The sequence below is a fragment of the Petaurus breviceps genome, unplaced genomic scaffold (genome assembly GCF_028583685.1).
Source record: "Petaurus breviceps papuanus isolate PSGF00001 unplaced genomic scaffold, PetGlider_PUasm1.0 140, whole genome shotgun sequence".
In the NCBI taxonomy this organism is placed as follows: Eukaryota; Metazoa; Chordata; class Mammalia; order Diprotodontia; family Petauridae; genus Petaurus; species Petaurus breviceps.
In genome coordinates, this window is record NW_027185698.1 from 3,932,910 (window position 1) to 3,947,935 (window position 15,026).

A 15,026-nucleotide genomic window follows, 5' to 3' on the forward strand; every position below is an offset into this window, starting at 1 on the left:
TTGTTTGACCTAGCAATCCTACTATCTGGACATGTAGTCCGGGAAAGTCAAAGAATGAATGAAAGGTCGCATATATACCCATATATTCATAACAACGTGGTTTGTGATAGAAAAAATAAAACAATAAAGTACGCATCCTCTTGAAGAGTGGCTAAAAAAATTGTGGTATATGGATATTATGAAGTATTATATTGTGTCTTGAGGAAGTTGATGAAGTACAGTGTCCACCATGTACCAGCTCCTAGGCTCGGACTATGAGGAGCATGTGTTGCCCTCTATCATCAACTACATTCTCAAGAGTGTTGTGGCCAAGTTTAACACCTCACAGCTGATCACGCAGCTGGCCCAGGTGTCCTTGTTGATCTGGTGAGAGCTGACAGAACAGGCCAAGGACTTCAGTCTCATTCTGGACGATGTGGCCATCACAGAACTGAGCTTCAGCCCCAGTGGAAGCCAAGCAAATGGCCCAGCAGGAAGCCCAGAGGGCTCCGTTTCTGGTGGAAAAGGCAAAACAGCAGCAGCGGCAGAAGATCAACCAAGCTCAGAGTGAAGCTGAGGCTGCCAAGATGCTCGGAGAAGCTCTAAGCAAGAACCCTGGCTACATCAGACTTCAGAAGATCTGAGCTGCCCAGAGCATCTCCAAAACCATCGCAGCATCTCAGAATGGAATCAATCCCACTGCTGACAACCGTGAGCTGAACTTGCAGGATGAAAGCTTCACTCGAGGAAGTGACAGCATCATCAAGGGCAAGAAACAGAGACCTCCTCCTGACCTCAAGAGAAAGCTGATCTCTTGGTCCCTGAGTTAGTCTTGGATGAGCCATCAGATGGGTCCACCTCCCTCACCATGTGACTTTCCTCCTCCATCACCCACCACCCCTTCCCCACTCGTTGGATAAATGAAGACTGGCAGATGTTCCTTTCCCTAATCCTCCTTCCCATATTTAGCTGGGGGCCTGGGGTATAAGGACTTTGTGATTTCTCAGTGATTTCCTCTCTAGCTGTTTTCCTTCCAAGGCCAGGAGGAGACAACAGCTATCCCAGGAATTCTCAATAATTTTTTATTACTTAAGTGGAAAAAAAAAAGAAAAAAGCCATATGCAATAACAATATAGCTAAGAATAAGGATCGAATCTGCTATTTCACCACTATACAGAACTCCCAGGTAAGGAAACTCTAGAAATGAAAATTGATTTCTTCCCTACAATGCCATAGGACAATAGGATCATAGATTTGGAATGGGAAGTAATCTTAGAGGCCATGGAATCCAATGTCATCATTTCATATACATGTTGTCATAATAATTAGTTCTCTGCAAACATAAAGAGTAATGTAGTAATGATAATAACTAACATTTGTATAATGCTTACCATGTACTAGACACTATGCTAAGTGCTTTATAATTATTTTCTCACATAATACCAATGGTTCATATGATTCCTTCTTCTTTAGCTCCAGGGAATTTGTTGTTGTTTTTTTTAGATGAAAGGCTTTGAATTCAATCACAGTTCTATCAATCTTCCCCCCTCCCCTTAGGAAAATTAGCATTTAAGTAGAGATTAGATATTGCCTAAATTCAAAGTTCTATGTATCTCTAGTTATTCCCTGACATCATTATGATTGGTGCAAAATTCAATTTATTAGAAACTTTTGGGAAACCAAAAAGCAAACTATATTATGGAGTCTGTGGCTAGACAGGCATCCAGAAGGCCAGTGGAGGAAAGAGACAAGCTATATTCAGGACTCCCATCAACACAGATCTTCTACTCTGAGATTCCATTAGAACCAATAATACTTATTAGCATTTTCCTTCTCTGCCACAGCTCAATCTTATCTTGACTACTCAGAGGTGTGACTGAATGTCATACTTACTCCAATCTCTTTCCATCAAATCTTTGAAATCTCTCTTTGGTACTGAGATAGCTTCTACTTTTTATATAAATTCCTCAGGGCATGACAAAGTCTGTAACACAAAGGCTTTAATAGATTGAAGGACATATAGAGCCCTGTTCACACTCTACTTGATTAAATCAAGAAATGTTCATAACTAAAAAAGGTAATAACTTTTTAGTGGGTAGGAAAATCACTGGCACCAATCCTTCATATAGATAAAGAATATGTAGCACTAAGATGTTAAGGAATTTGCCCAAGGTCATATGGCCAGTTTGTGTCAGAGGTGGGATTCAAGTCCTACATTCTCTACAGTACAGAATGTGGCCTCTCAATGTACTCTATGATGACTATACTAACATAGATAAAAACAACCCTAGAAGGCAGCTGAATTTAGAATAACTATCAAGATCAATATTGAGTCCAAAGGCCAGATTACTAAGGATGCTGAAAATTAAAGACATTGTGGCTTTATTGGTTGATGTTTGATTTTCTCTGACTATTTTTCTTTGTTACAAGGAGCAATGGGAAGTAGAGGAGGAATACAGGATTGTTATTATGTGAAAGAAAAGATACATATATTAATATGACCAGGAACAATAGGCTGGAACACTATATTTGCATATAGAAGGTCAGCCCTCCAAGCTGGCATAATTACAAGGTGGTGGGAGGGAAAAGCTTTGAAAACCTGTTTAATGGTGACCTGTTAGCAATCCCTACAGGGAACAACAGTTGACAATCTCCTTATAGTGACTGTAACTAGTCTCTTCACAACTGTATGAGCTCAGAAGACATGATTTATGCTCAGCAACCTAGACTTCTCTCCACAAATTAGTAATAAGTTGGGAGATAAGGGATGAGGAGGATAATAGTGGTTGCACTGGAGATAATAGATTTTCTTCCAACTGTCTATCTTACAGCACAAAGCTATTACCTTCTTGGACCAAAGTAAAAAAAAAATGATAAATGATGGTTTTACTTTATATGACAAATGAAAGCAGCATTGTGATATATGGTACATCCAAAGTGATCAATAGCTTTCCCAGAAATTGAGACTGAGATCATTGCTACAGCTAAATGAGAAGTATTTTTTAAGGGGGCATAATTTGTCCTTATTTCTTACTATTTAAAAAAATAACTCTCTTCAAAAAGAAAAGATGCTTTTAATTCTGGCTTTTTAGGTGCATCTAATTATCATTTTAAAAATTGATAATAAGATTAGTAGAAATGTTATTACTCATATAAAGCATTTTATCTAAAATACTCAAAGCTTGATTTTAATATATATTTCATAAGAGATCTAACTAGATAAATATGAAGCATTTTCCATAGAGTCAGTCCTACAGACTACCTACCTAATGCAATTTGAAGTATCCTAGAAAAGTTGCTTGCCTCAGAATTCTCCCTTACCAACCATAAAGATGGCTATATTTCTATGAATGAAAATTCATTCCTTTTATTCTTGAAGTATTATGAAAGTCTTACAAAGTCTTGATGCTATAATATGATATAACATGATACCCATTATACATGTGAAGTTATGCAAACATCTCTATATTAGCCATGTTGCAAAAAATGCAAGAAAAATAAAGAAAATTAAAAACATTATTCTTCAATCTGTAATCAGAGTGCATCAGTTCCTTCTCTGGAGGTGGATAGCATTTTTCATCATGAGTCCTTCAGAATTGTCTCAGACCATTGTGTCTATCAGAGTAGCTAAGTCTTTCATAATTGATCATCATTGCAATATTGTTGTTAGTATGTACAATATTCTTCTGGTTCTGCTCACTTCAATTTGCTTCAGTTCACATAAGTCTTCCCAGGTTATTCTGAACTCATCCTGCTCATTATTCTTATAGCACAATAGTATTCAATCACAATCATATACTACAATTTGTTAAGCCATTCCTTAACTGATGGGTATCCCCTCAATTTCTGAAAATTTGCCACCATAAAAGTGCTGCTATAATTTTTTTTGGTACATATAGATCCTTTTTCTTTTCTTTGATGTCTTTGAGGTAGAGACCTCGTAGTGATATTACTGAGTCAAAAGTATGTACAGTTTTGTAGCCATTTGGTAATAGTTCCAAATTGTTCTCTGGAATGTTTAGACCACAAACAGTAAACTACTGTATCTATTTTTCTACATCCCCTCCAACATTTGTAAGTTTCCTTTTCTATCTTGTTAGTCAATCTCATAGCTGTGAGATAGTACTTCAGAGATGTTTTATATTGCATTTCTCTAAGTATTAGTGATTTAGAGATTTTTTTCCCTATGACTTGATAGCTTTGATTTCTTTTTCCAAAATCTACCTGTGAATATCCTTTGACCATTTATCAATTGGGAAATGTCTCTTTCTCTGTCTCTGTCTCTCTCTGTCTCTCTGTCTCTCTATCTCTGTCTCTGTCTCTCTCTCTCTCTGTCTCTCCCTGTCTCTGTCTCTATCTGTCTCTCTCTCTGTCTCTCTCTCTCTCTCTGTCTCTGTCTCTTTCTCTCTCTCTTTTTAATACATTTGGCTTAGTTCACTAAATAGTTGAGAAATTAGGTCTTTATCAGATGAAAATGCTGCAATTCTCTCCCATTTTCCTCCTTTCCTTCTAATTTGGCTGCATTGATTTTGTTTATGAAAAAACTTTTTAATTTAATGTAATCAAAATAACCCATTTAACTTCTTATGATTCTCTATATCTCTCATTTGATTATAAATTTTCCCTTATCCATAGAACTGACAGGTACATTATTTCATACTCCCCTAATTTGCTTATGCCATCACCCTTTATGTCTAAAATCACGTTTCCATTTTGAACTGACCTTGGTATATGGTGTGAAATATTGATATATGCCTAGTTTCTGCCAGACTGCTTTGAAATTTTCCCAGCAGTTTTTTTTTCTCAAATACTGAGTTCTTACAAAACCTTGGGTCTTTGGGTTTATCAAATAATAGGTTACTGTGATGATTTACTACTGTATATTGTGTAACTGATCTATTCCACTGATCTACCACCTATGTCTTAGCCAGTATCAGATTGTTTTAATGATTATTACTTTGTAATATAATTTTAAATTTGGACCTGTTAGTCCTCCTTCCTTCACATTTTTTAATTGATTTCCTTGATATTCTTGATGTATTTTCCAGGTCAGTTGTTTTTCTGATTAGCTATTTCACATTTTCTTCTGGCTTTTTTTTTTTCATATTTGACTTTTTTTTGTTTCTTAATTTCAGTTACTACTTCTACTTGATCAATTCTGATTTTTAAGGAATTGCTTTCTTTAGTGAGGTTGTGTACCTCTTCTTCCATTTGATCAATTCTGATTTTTAACATGTTTGTTTTCCTTAATATTTTTGTTACTCTTTTTACCAAACTCTTAATTCTCTTTTCATAATTTTCTTGCATTTCTCACATTTCTTTTCCCATTTTCCACTCTCCTTATTTGATTTTAAAATGATTTTTGTTCTTTTTTTCATCTCTTTAATTGGCTCTCCTAGAAATTCTTGTTAGACTTGCATCCAATCTGCACTTTTTTTTGAGGTTTTGCTCATAGATGTTTTGAATCACCCTTTTCAGAATTTATGTCTTCAGCTTACCTGTCACCATAGTAGTTTTTTATGATCAGGTTCTTTTTTTTGTTGTTTACTTAATTTTTCAGCTGATTTCTTGAGTTTAAACTTTATGTTAAAGTTTTGTTCTGCTAACCTAGGGTGGAATAGGTGCAGAAGTGGGGAGGGAAGACTGTACCAGGTTTTTCTGAGGTTTTTTTTCTCCTGCTGTTTTCACAGTTAGTTCTGAGGATCTTTAAGTTTTCAGTGCTTCCAAGGTGGTGTGATTCAAGGAGAGTTATTGTCACTGCTTTCCTGGTCTGTGCTCTCATCCTTAAGTAGGCCTAGGGACCTTGCTCCCTTGCAACCACAAATGCTAAAGCTCCTCTCTGCCCTGGAACTATGATCAAAGCCCCTTGTTCCCTTGCTTCTGCAGGTACCTCTCTATGCACTGGAACTATGACCCAGAACTGGGTAATAGGCAGCAGAGTTTACAAACAGTGTGCAGTCCTATGCCCAGTGTGTGTACAGGAGTCTCCTGTAATCCATTTCTTTTTTTTTTGGAGGGGGGAAGGCAGGGCAATTGGGATTCAGTGACTTGACCAAGGTCACACAGCTAGTATGTGTTAAGTGTCTGGGGTCAGATTTGAACTCAGGTCCTCCTGACTCCAGGGCAGATGCTCTATTCACTTTGCCACCTAGCTGCCACTATAATGCATTTCTGATCAATTATCCAATACTCTTTCTGTCTCTGGACTGGGAGCTCTCTATACTACCACTCCTTTTGTTGTCATAACTACTATAGCCTGCTGTTGCCACCACATCACTCCAGGTCATTTCCCACCCCAAATGTTCCAGACCTCTAGCTGACTTCTTCAGTTATCTTGGGCTGGAAATATGTCTCACCTAGGCCTTTTGTAGACTACATCGCACCAAAATTTGATTTGATACATTATTTTTAAAGTTGTTTAGAGGTAAATATTGGGAGAGTTCCTCAGAAATGCTCTTTCTACTCTAACATCTTGGACCTGCCTCCTGACCGTAATATTATAAAGAAAATGACATGAAAAGGCAGCAGAACTTGAATCGATGCAATGCCCAATTTCAACTCAGAACTGATGATGTAACATTCTTCTTTCCTAGCAGTAGAGAAGTGGTGAACTTCAGGTGTAGAGTAAGACATATACTGTCAGATATGATCAGCACATCAGTTAGTTTTGCCTACTTGTGCTTTGTGGTTATAAAGGGAGGGTTCTATTTGGAATGGTATTGGATAATGACAGTGCTGAGAGCTTTTTTTAAGCATCAATACAACATATGCTACTACTACCAATTATTATTAGCAGTGTAAATACTAGATACTTGGAGGGCATGCCAGCAGAGTGTTTATAGACTTTGACAACTAACCTAACAATGAACTATCTCTATTTATCTAAGGATTAGACAAGCTACATACCAAAGAATATACACTAGAAATTTGACCAAAAATAATAATATTTTTGGTCATAACAACTAAAGAAGTAGAGGGATTTTAAACTGTACTAGTGAAGGAAGTACTTATGAAAATATTAAAGAACAAACTCAGAGTTCTTGTTGAAATTTTAAAGTTTATCCAATTCAGAATAATAATCTTCTTACTCCCAGTCAAAGCCACAATGTACTCTAATTGTATCTTGACCTCAATCAGTGATTTGATATATCCTCAGGAACTTAGTCAAGAGTAGCCAGACATGATTCAGGAAGGAGCTTTAATGGACCTACCTTCACTCTCTTCCCACTCAGTGTCAAAAAAAGAATTTCCACACAATGAACTTTAATTGAGGCTTTGTCTGTAAGATCTTGAAGTTTCCGTTTCTTAGAAACAGATTTTATGTGAAAAACCATATACATATATATAAACCTGGGTTAATAATAAGGTGTGTGTTAGGGGCAGCTAGGTGGCACAGTGAATAGAGCACTAGCCCTGGAGTCAGGAGGCCCTGAGTTCAAATCTGGCCTCAAACACTTGACACTAGCTGTGTGACTTTGAGCAAGTCACTTAACCCCCATTGCCTTGGCTTCCCCCATCCACAAAAAAATAAAATAAAATAAAATAAAATAAGGTTTGTTTTCAAATTCATGTAAGAAGCTCATTTGATCAATTTAATGAAAACTGAATTCATATTAATGGGATAATAGGGCATAGAACTTCCTCTGAATGACACCTTCCATGGATGTAATATAATATTTAAACACAAATTGGTCACCTTTTGTGTTCTCTCCTCTTGACATTTTAGACCATAGTATTGTAGCAACAAGCACCCTAGCATACCCAAGATGACTGCTAGCACAGATTCTTTGATCTGCTTTTATAAAAGAAAGCAACTCAAAGGGTCGACAATCTTTTTTTTTTTAAGCAATTGGGGTTAAGTAACTTGCTCAAGGTTACACAGCCAGTTATTTCTGGGTATAGTGCTAAGTATCAGAGCCCGGATTCGATCCCAGGTCATCCCGACTCTGGGGCTGCTGCTCTTACTCACTGTGCTACCTGGCCACCCCAAGGGTCAACAGTCTTACTTTAGTCAAACATGTATCATTTACCTAGTTCAGGGGGAAAAGTCAGTACCCTGAACTTCAGAGAAAATGCAAACAGAAGTTACAAGCAGACAAATAATACAGACAGAGAAAATAACATAATTGAACAGACCAACAGACAGGCCTCCTAGCTCTCTGACCATCACCTGCCTACATAGTTAGTTACCAAAGGGAAGCACCAATACCTGGGTTTTCAAAGCCGGGGGGCTCAACAGCTGCCTAGAGGATATAAATATAAATGATCCCCAAAGCAAAACCTCATGTCAGGGTATATATAGTCTTCTCCAGAGTCAGAGAACATCACAACCAAAGTGACCCACTGCCTAGTTACAAAGTAACAACAACATATGGGCATTCCTGAAAAACAAGCCTCCCCTAAGCAAGCTTCTCCTTTTGGGCTCTGCTCTATCCTTCAGCAAACTCCTCCCACCACAGGTTCCATGTGACCACATTCAGCCTATTAGGGGCAGAGTATATTTTCAAATCAGGGAAGGTTCTCAAATTCACTTAGGCTTATTAAGGGGCAGGGAAGATCTTCAAATTCCCTTTACCATTACAAGAATAACAGATTTCAGTCATATTTTGGGGATGGCAGAGTGGATTTTTCTCTCCTCACCATATCCTTTCCAGAGCTCCACAGTAGTAAACTAAACACAAAGCAGACATATATTTGCATTTGACCTAATAGGGGAGTTCAAGCACATGCAGAAACTCCTAAATCACAACTTCTTGAGTATAGGGTAAATTTTAAATTCTCTAGTCAGTGGGATACCTAGCTCTAGTAGTCTATGTGCTATTTCCTGGACTGTACCAGCTTTGAGAGTTGCCTCATGGATCAACCTCAAGTTCAAAATATTTTTACTGAGTGCAAGCATTCCTTCACACATCCATAGACTGCCCTCCCAGAGGATGATTTCCAAATAAGGGTTGCCCTAAAAGTGAAAACTGAAATCATTGTGTGGAAGAATGAGTTCAAGACTGTCAACCTTGGTACTTGTTACTCTGAATTTTCAGGTCCAGAGGAAGAAAAGACTGTTTGTCCAGAAGCCCCACATAAATATTTGCTTCTAGATGGAAATTTGAGACTCTATTAAGCACTATATACATTTCTGTACACGTTTCTGGTCTCCTCTGAGTCTTTTAAGTTTTACATATTTTTTTGTTTAGGTAAAATAAAGACCATCCCAGATCTAATGCCTGTATTTTCCACTGAGTAAATGTTCAGCGACCTTGTCACCCACACTTAGGGAATCCTAGACATGAGTTATGCTTGAACTTAATTTTGGAGATTTCCTCAAAATAAAACTTGGGAGTGAACAACAAGCCAAAGAAAGAGAAGAAAGCTTTTTTCATTGACTAAGTATCACTTAGCACAATATCTAGCACCTAGTAGATCCTTAATAAATTCTTGTTGGCTTGTTCAAGCTCAGATGTTTGTGAGTTTAAGAGATTTTGGGGGCCCATAGACAATTGGCTGTATCTTGAGAGAATATTGAAATTTCCAAGAACTTCATTTCTTATTGGCAAGGTCCATAACTCTTACCCTGAATCCTATTTCTTCTAATCTCATCATATCAGTTTGTTCCTTCAACTTCAGGGTGATCTTCTGTTGGCAATCCTATTCCTTTTTCAAAGAATAACACTGTTCTGATAATCCTCTGCCTCAAGAAGGCCAGTGCCTAAACACTCAAACTCAGAGATTTTTGTACTTGGGGTTTATACATGATGAAACTCCAAAAGTTGACATTTCACAGAAAATTTTTCTCTGGCCAGACAGCTAGATTTGGAGATCATACTAGCTAGGATATTCAAACTTTCTCTCTATATCACCCCCTTGCCACAGGAGATTATAATTTTAAAATACTGTCTTTGAACACAAAATTTCTTTTTTTTTAAAGCAATTGGGGTTAAGTAACTTGCTCAAGGTTACACGGCCAGTTATTTTGTGTTGGTGACAATGATTTGAGGCCGGAACCGATCCCAGGTCTCCCAACGCCAGGACCAGCACTCTTACTCACTGCACCACCAGGCCACCCCTGAACACAAAAATTTCTATCACTTAGTTTCTTCATCTGTAAAATAAGGAGTTTGTCTTAAATGAAATATATCAACCTCTATAGCTCAAAATACATGATTTTCTAAATTCTTCTCTCAGGCAACATTTATGAATGCACATGTCTGCCCCTATAACATGCTTCTGTCACAAATTGTCATGACTGACTCTTGGGAGGGGCAGATTTCTTCTTCTTCACTTCACTTCTTCACTTGCCTGATTAAAAGGGAAAGAGATCAAGGAGAGACAAGATAGACGAATTTGATTTTATAAACAATGTTGAAGAGGCACCACATATGGAAAAAGCCTGTGTCACTTTGTCATTCTGTCACTAATCATCTTGAAGGTGCCCCCACTTAGAGGAGTTTCCTGTGTCTTCTCATCAAGTCACCAATGTGCATACTTCTGTTATTTAGGAGTTGCCCTTCAGAGAAAGGTCTATGTCCTATCAATTCATCAAGTTGATTGGAGAATTAATCAAATTGATTAGGGCTTCCAGATCAAATTCCCTTACACCGATATTAATACAGCCTATTTCACACTTGTAATAAATGGTCTTTTTAGTGACAAAATAAGGTAGAGTTTTAAAAAATCAATTTCACACTGACTCCTTACAAAATTCTAAAATGTATTATTAAAGGAATAGCTTGAGAGCAATTGTAAAGGGAAATGGTAATTCCTAAGTCTCATTTAGAACAAATCATTCAAGGCTAATCTCATTTCCTCTTTTGATCAGGTTACTAGATTTGATCAGAGAAAGCTATGAACATAGTATATGTATATTTCAATGAGGCTTTCCTCAGAGTCTTTCATACTAACCTTATAGACAAGATGAAAAGTTACAGGTTCTCTTATAATACAATAGGGGAGATTAAGAACTACTTTAGTAATCACATTCAAGAGTGCTAATTAATAATGTTATGGTTGGGAAATCTTTAGCTGGGAAATCTGTGGACCAGATTTTACCAGCTGCCTCTTTTTGTATGATCCATGAGCTAAAAATGGGGTTTTTTTCTTGCTGGATTTGACCCTCAGGCCATAGTTTACTAACCCATACTCTAATGGAATGCCACATGACTATGACATATTTGATAATTTTTTTTCTCTATGACTTAGATGAAGGCATAAATGGCATGGCCATCAAATTTGTGATCAAAATGAAGATGGGATGAAATAGTTGCAATCTAAAAAGTTCTAGAGAGGCTGAAACTAAAACTAATAAAATGAAGTTTAAAAGAGATAAATGTAAAGTCCCACACTTGAATTTTAAAATTAACCATATAATTACAGAATTTATTTCATAAGAAAAAGCCCACAAGTTTTAATAGAATGAAAACCCAATAAGATGTCTATGTTATCAATCTGAAGAGGATTAGGGTTGCCCTGGAGACCACAAAAAATCAAAATGCCCGGTCCTGCTGAATGAATTCAATTGGAGTCTTCTCAGCCAAAGAAAAGTAAAATTTATTAAATGTTTGCTTGCATTAGACACAGAATAAGTCTGTATTAGGTCATTCTATGGCGCTTTCACTCTTCCATGGCATTCTATGTTGCTCTCACTATTCTATGGTGTTGTCACAAACATGAAGACAAGACAGGGTCTTATATACAGAAAGTTGTGGGAGGAATCTAGGGATGGTCTAGGGGAGGAGTTTGGGGAGATTCTTCAGGAGGAGTTAATGAGGTCATGAGTGATTAAGGGTGGGAAGTCACTGGAGACTGACAATGGTGGGCTAGGCCAGAGAGGGTGGATGGATATTTTGATAGGTGGGACATCTAGTAACAGAGGCTTGGGCTCAGTCACAATGTAAGGCTTATTGCCTCCTGCAAATGCCTCATCAAATTCGATGATGTAATCAAGAGTCCAAGGGAGGTTCCCAGAGTGTGTACCTCCAGGACTCAAGGAGAGCTTGAGGGGCTCCCAGAGCCCATACCTCATCAAATCTCCCCCCAAAGGATTATTATCTTTGGTTGCTTTTATAAGACCAGTTTCCAGAAAAGGGAATTGATGGTTCCTTTTTACTCCACTGGTCTGACTGTTGAGGTCTAGGATTTAGGGGTGCACAAGACCCCAGAATACCAACATGCCAGGTCCTGCTGAGTGAATTTGACTCAAGTCTTCTCTCAGCCAAAGAAAAGCAAAGTTTATTAAAAGTTCACCACGATGGATAGACTCTTAAGGAGCCTTGGTATCTGTCACGCTTGTACTGGACAAGCTGGCCAGAATCATGTGACACAGAGTGTCATTAGATCATTCCCTGGCTTTCTTTTCTCATAGAGGCAAGATGGGTTCTTATATACAGAAAGGGTGTTGGAGGAATCTAGGGGTGGTCTAGAGGAGTAATTTGGGAAGGGTCTTCAGGAGGAGTCAAATGAGATCAGACTCCATTAATGAGACTGAGGATAGGAAGTAGCTGGAGGCTACCTGGAGATAGAGACAATGGAATAGATTTGGTATAGATATTTTGAGAGGAACAAGGGTGGGGACTAGGTGGACAATGGAGGGCTAGGCTAGTAACAGAGATTTGGGCAGATGCTATAATGAAAGGCTTATGGCCTCAAGCAAATGCCTCATCAAATTCAATCAGAGTTCAAGGTGGTTCCCAGAGCCTGTACCTCATCAAGACCACTTCTGGGGTCCTGTGTTCACTTCTGGGAGCTACATTTTATGAAGGAAATAAGATGGAGAACAAAAAAGAAATGTGATCAAAATAGGGAGGACACTCCAACCACCACACTATAAGGATCATTTAAAATATGTATTCACAGTCCTTTTCTTTCTGAGAGAAATTATATTAAAGATGTTGACCTAGACCAGGGGTGGGGAACCTGTGGTGTATTAAGGGGAATTGTTCTCTAAATTTTGGATTTAGTCAAAAGGCTGCACTTAGTGACCTAGAAGGCTGCAGGTTCCCCACCCCTTAAGTCACTGCAGTCTAGTGACCTAGACAAAGATGAACTCATTGATCTTAAGGCAAAGACAACTTTCTACATTTGGAATTTAGTTGAAAAACTTCAGAAAATTCTGATGCTTCTAGAGAGAAACCTTCCTGCACCTTCAAAAATGAGTTATGGAATTTTAACATATCTTTGTGATTAGAACTTGAGGGAGATGATTATTAATAACCAATGATTTGGGAAGAAACAGTTTTCCCTTTTTTCTAGTCTTCACTTCAAACTTCAGTCTCTTGAAGAACATTACTGATAATGAGATTGAATTAATTCTCCTCAGTCTTGGTCAGACCCCACCCAACTTTATAAGGAATTTAATCAAAGGTGGGGAAACCCCTTGTGTTCTACTCAGATTTGAGTGAGGATAAATTCTTTCATTTGATTACCCAAAGATTGGGATGGTCTGAGATGGTATAGAGATAGTTCCTTTGTCCATAAGTAACATAATATCACTCTCTCAGCTCCTCATTGGAATAAGACCACTTCTCATTGTAATATTTATTCTCTCATTAATTGTTAACCAGAGTTGATTGTCACTCTCTGGAACACCCTCTTTTCCAAGGGCATATAAACAATAAGCCATGAGGGTCTTTGGCATTGGAGAGTGCCACTGACCTCTTTTGTTAAAATTCTAGTATTATTAATAAAACAACTAATTACCCAGAAACTATATCTCTCAAACTTTTTAACTATCACAATTTTTTTAAGATTAGTAACTATCCAAACAAAAAATCAAATTAATTACATGTTCAATGTAATACATATGTTGCCTTGTCAAAGACCATCCAACATTTTAATATTCTTATTCAAGCTAAGTAACAAAAGCCTTCAAAAATATAAAATTTAATTTTACCTTGCCTATATTTAAACATATTTTTGTTATTTAATACATTAATAAAAAATCATATGTATTGCTTTATAATAGATTTCTTTTTTATATTTTAATGACTGTATTTCAATATAATTTGTTTCCTTTGTAGTAATCCTGTATATTTTATATATTTAAAATATTATTCTAAGAAGGGATCCATAGGTTTCTCCAGACTTCCAAAATGGTTCAAGACACACACAAAAAAGTGGTTAAGAATCCTTGAGTTAAAGGAACTGAGGATATTGGACCTGGAGGAAAGAATACCTAGGTTATTTTTAAAAAAAAAGTCTATTTTCAAATATTTGAAAGATTATCAGGTGATTTAGATGTATTTTCTTTGATACCAAAGGTCAGAAGTAAGAGATCATGTTGTCTACTAGAAAAGTCATTGGAATTAGAATAATATGAATTGATTTTGAAATCTAATTCTGCTATTTACTGCCTGCTTGATCTAGTACAATTCAATTCACTTTTATGAGTTTCAGTTTCCTCATCTATAAAACAGTGAACTAGAATGATCTGTACAATTATTCTGTGTTCTAACTCTTTAGAAATCCAATGTTTTATTTATTCCCTAAAGGGGAGACTAGATGGACTTTGAAAGGCTGAATTCCATTAGTTACAAGGGAAAACCTTCTAGTACTTAGAGCTGTCCAAAGGTAATTGTTTGCCTCAGGACACAGTTAAGTTCTCTATCCCTAGAGATTTTCAGTAAAGGTGGATGTACATTTCTTAGAAATATTGTAGAAAGGAACCCTCCTCAGGTCTGGGTTAAAACTTATGGCCTCTGAAGTTACTTCCAGAAATGGATTAAACTCATCAGCAGAGTCTTAAGAAAAAAAAGGGGTGGAGGGGGGAGAGTAAGTAGCCATAACTCTTTATGTTGTACTTTATAAAAGTAAATTATTATTTGTTATTTAAAAAAAAGTGATTCATATACTGAAGAATTAATTTCAACTCGATGAAATGAGTGATAAAATAGAGATGTTGATAGTGTCCAGAAGATAGAAGTGTTTCTCATGCAGTAACATATTCTAGAACACTGGTCAAAATTTATTACGAGAGGGTGGGTAAATAATTCCTCTGAGAAATCAAGCTTTTCAAAATCTGGATGCTTTCTGTTTTCATAAATTATGGTTATTTGGTC

General features: G+C 37.0%; 1 pseudogene; it reads left to right on the forward strand.

The window, feature by feature from the left end:
* The first annotated feature begins 229 nt into the window (after nt 1–229).
* On the forward strand, nt 230–1,087 carry LOC138150133 (prohibitin-2 pseudogene; annotated as a pseudogene).
* The last annotated feature ends 13,939 nt before the right edge of the window (nt 1,088–15,026 follow it).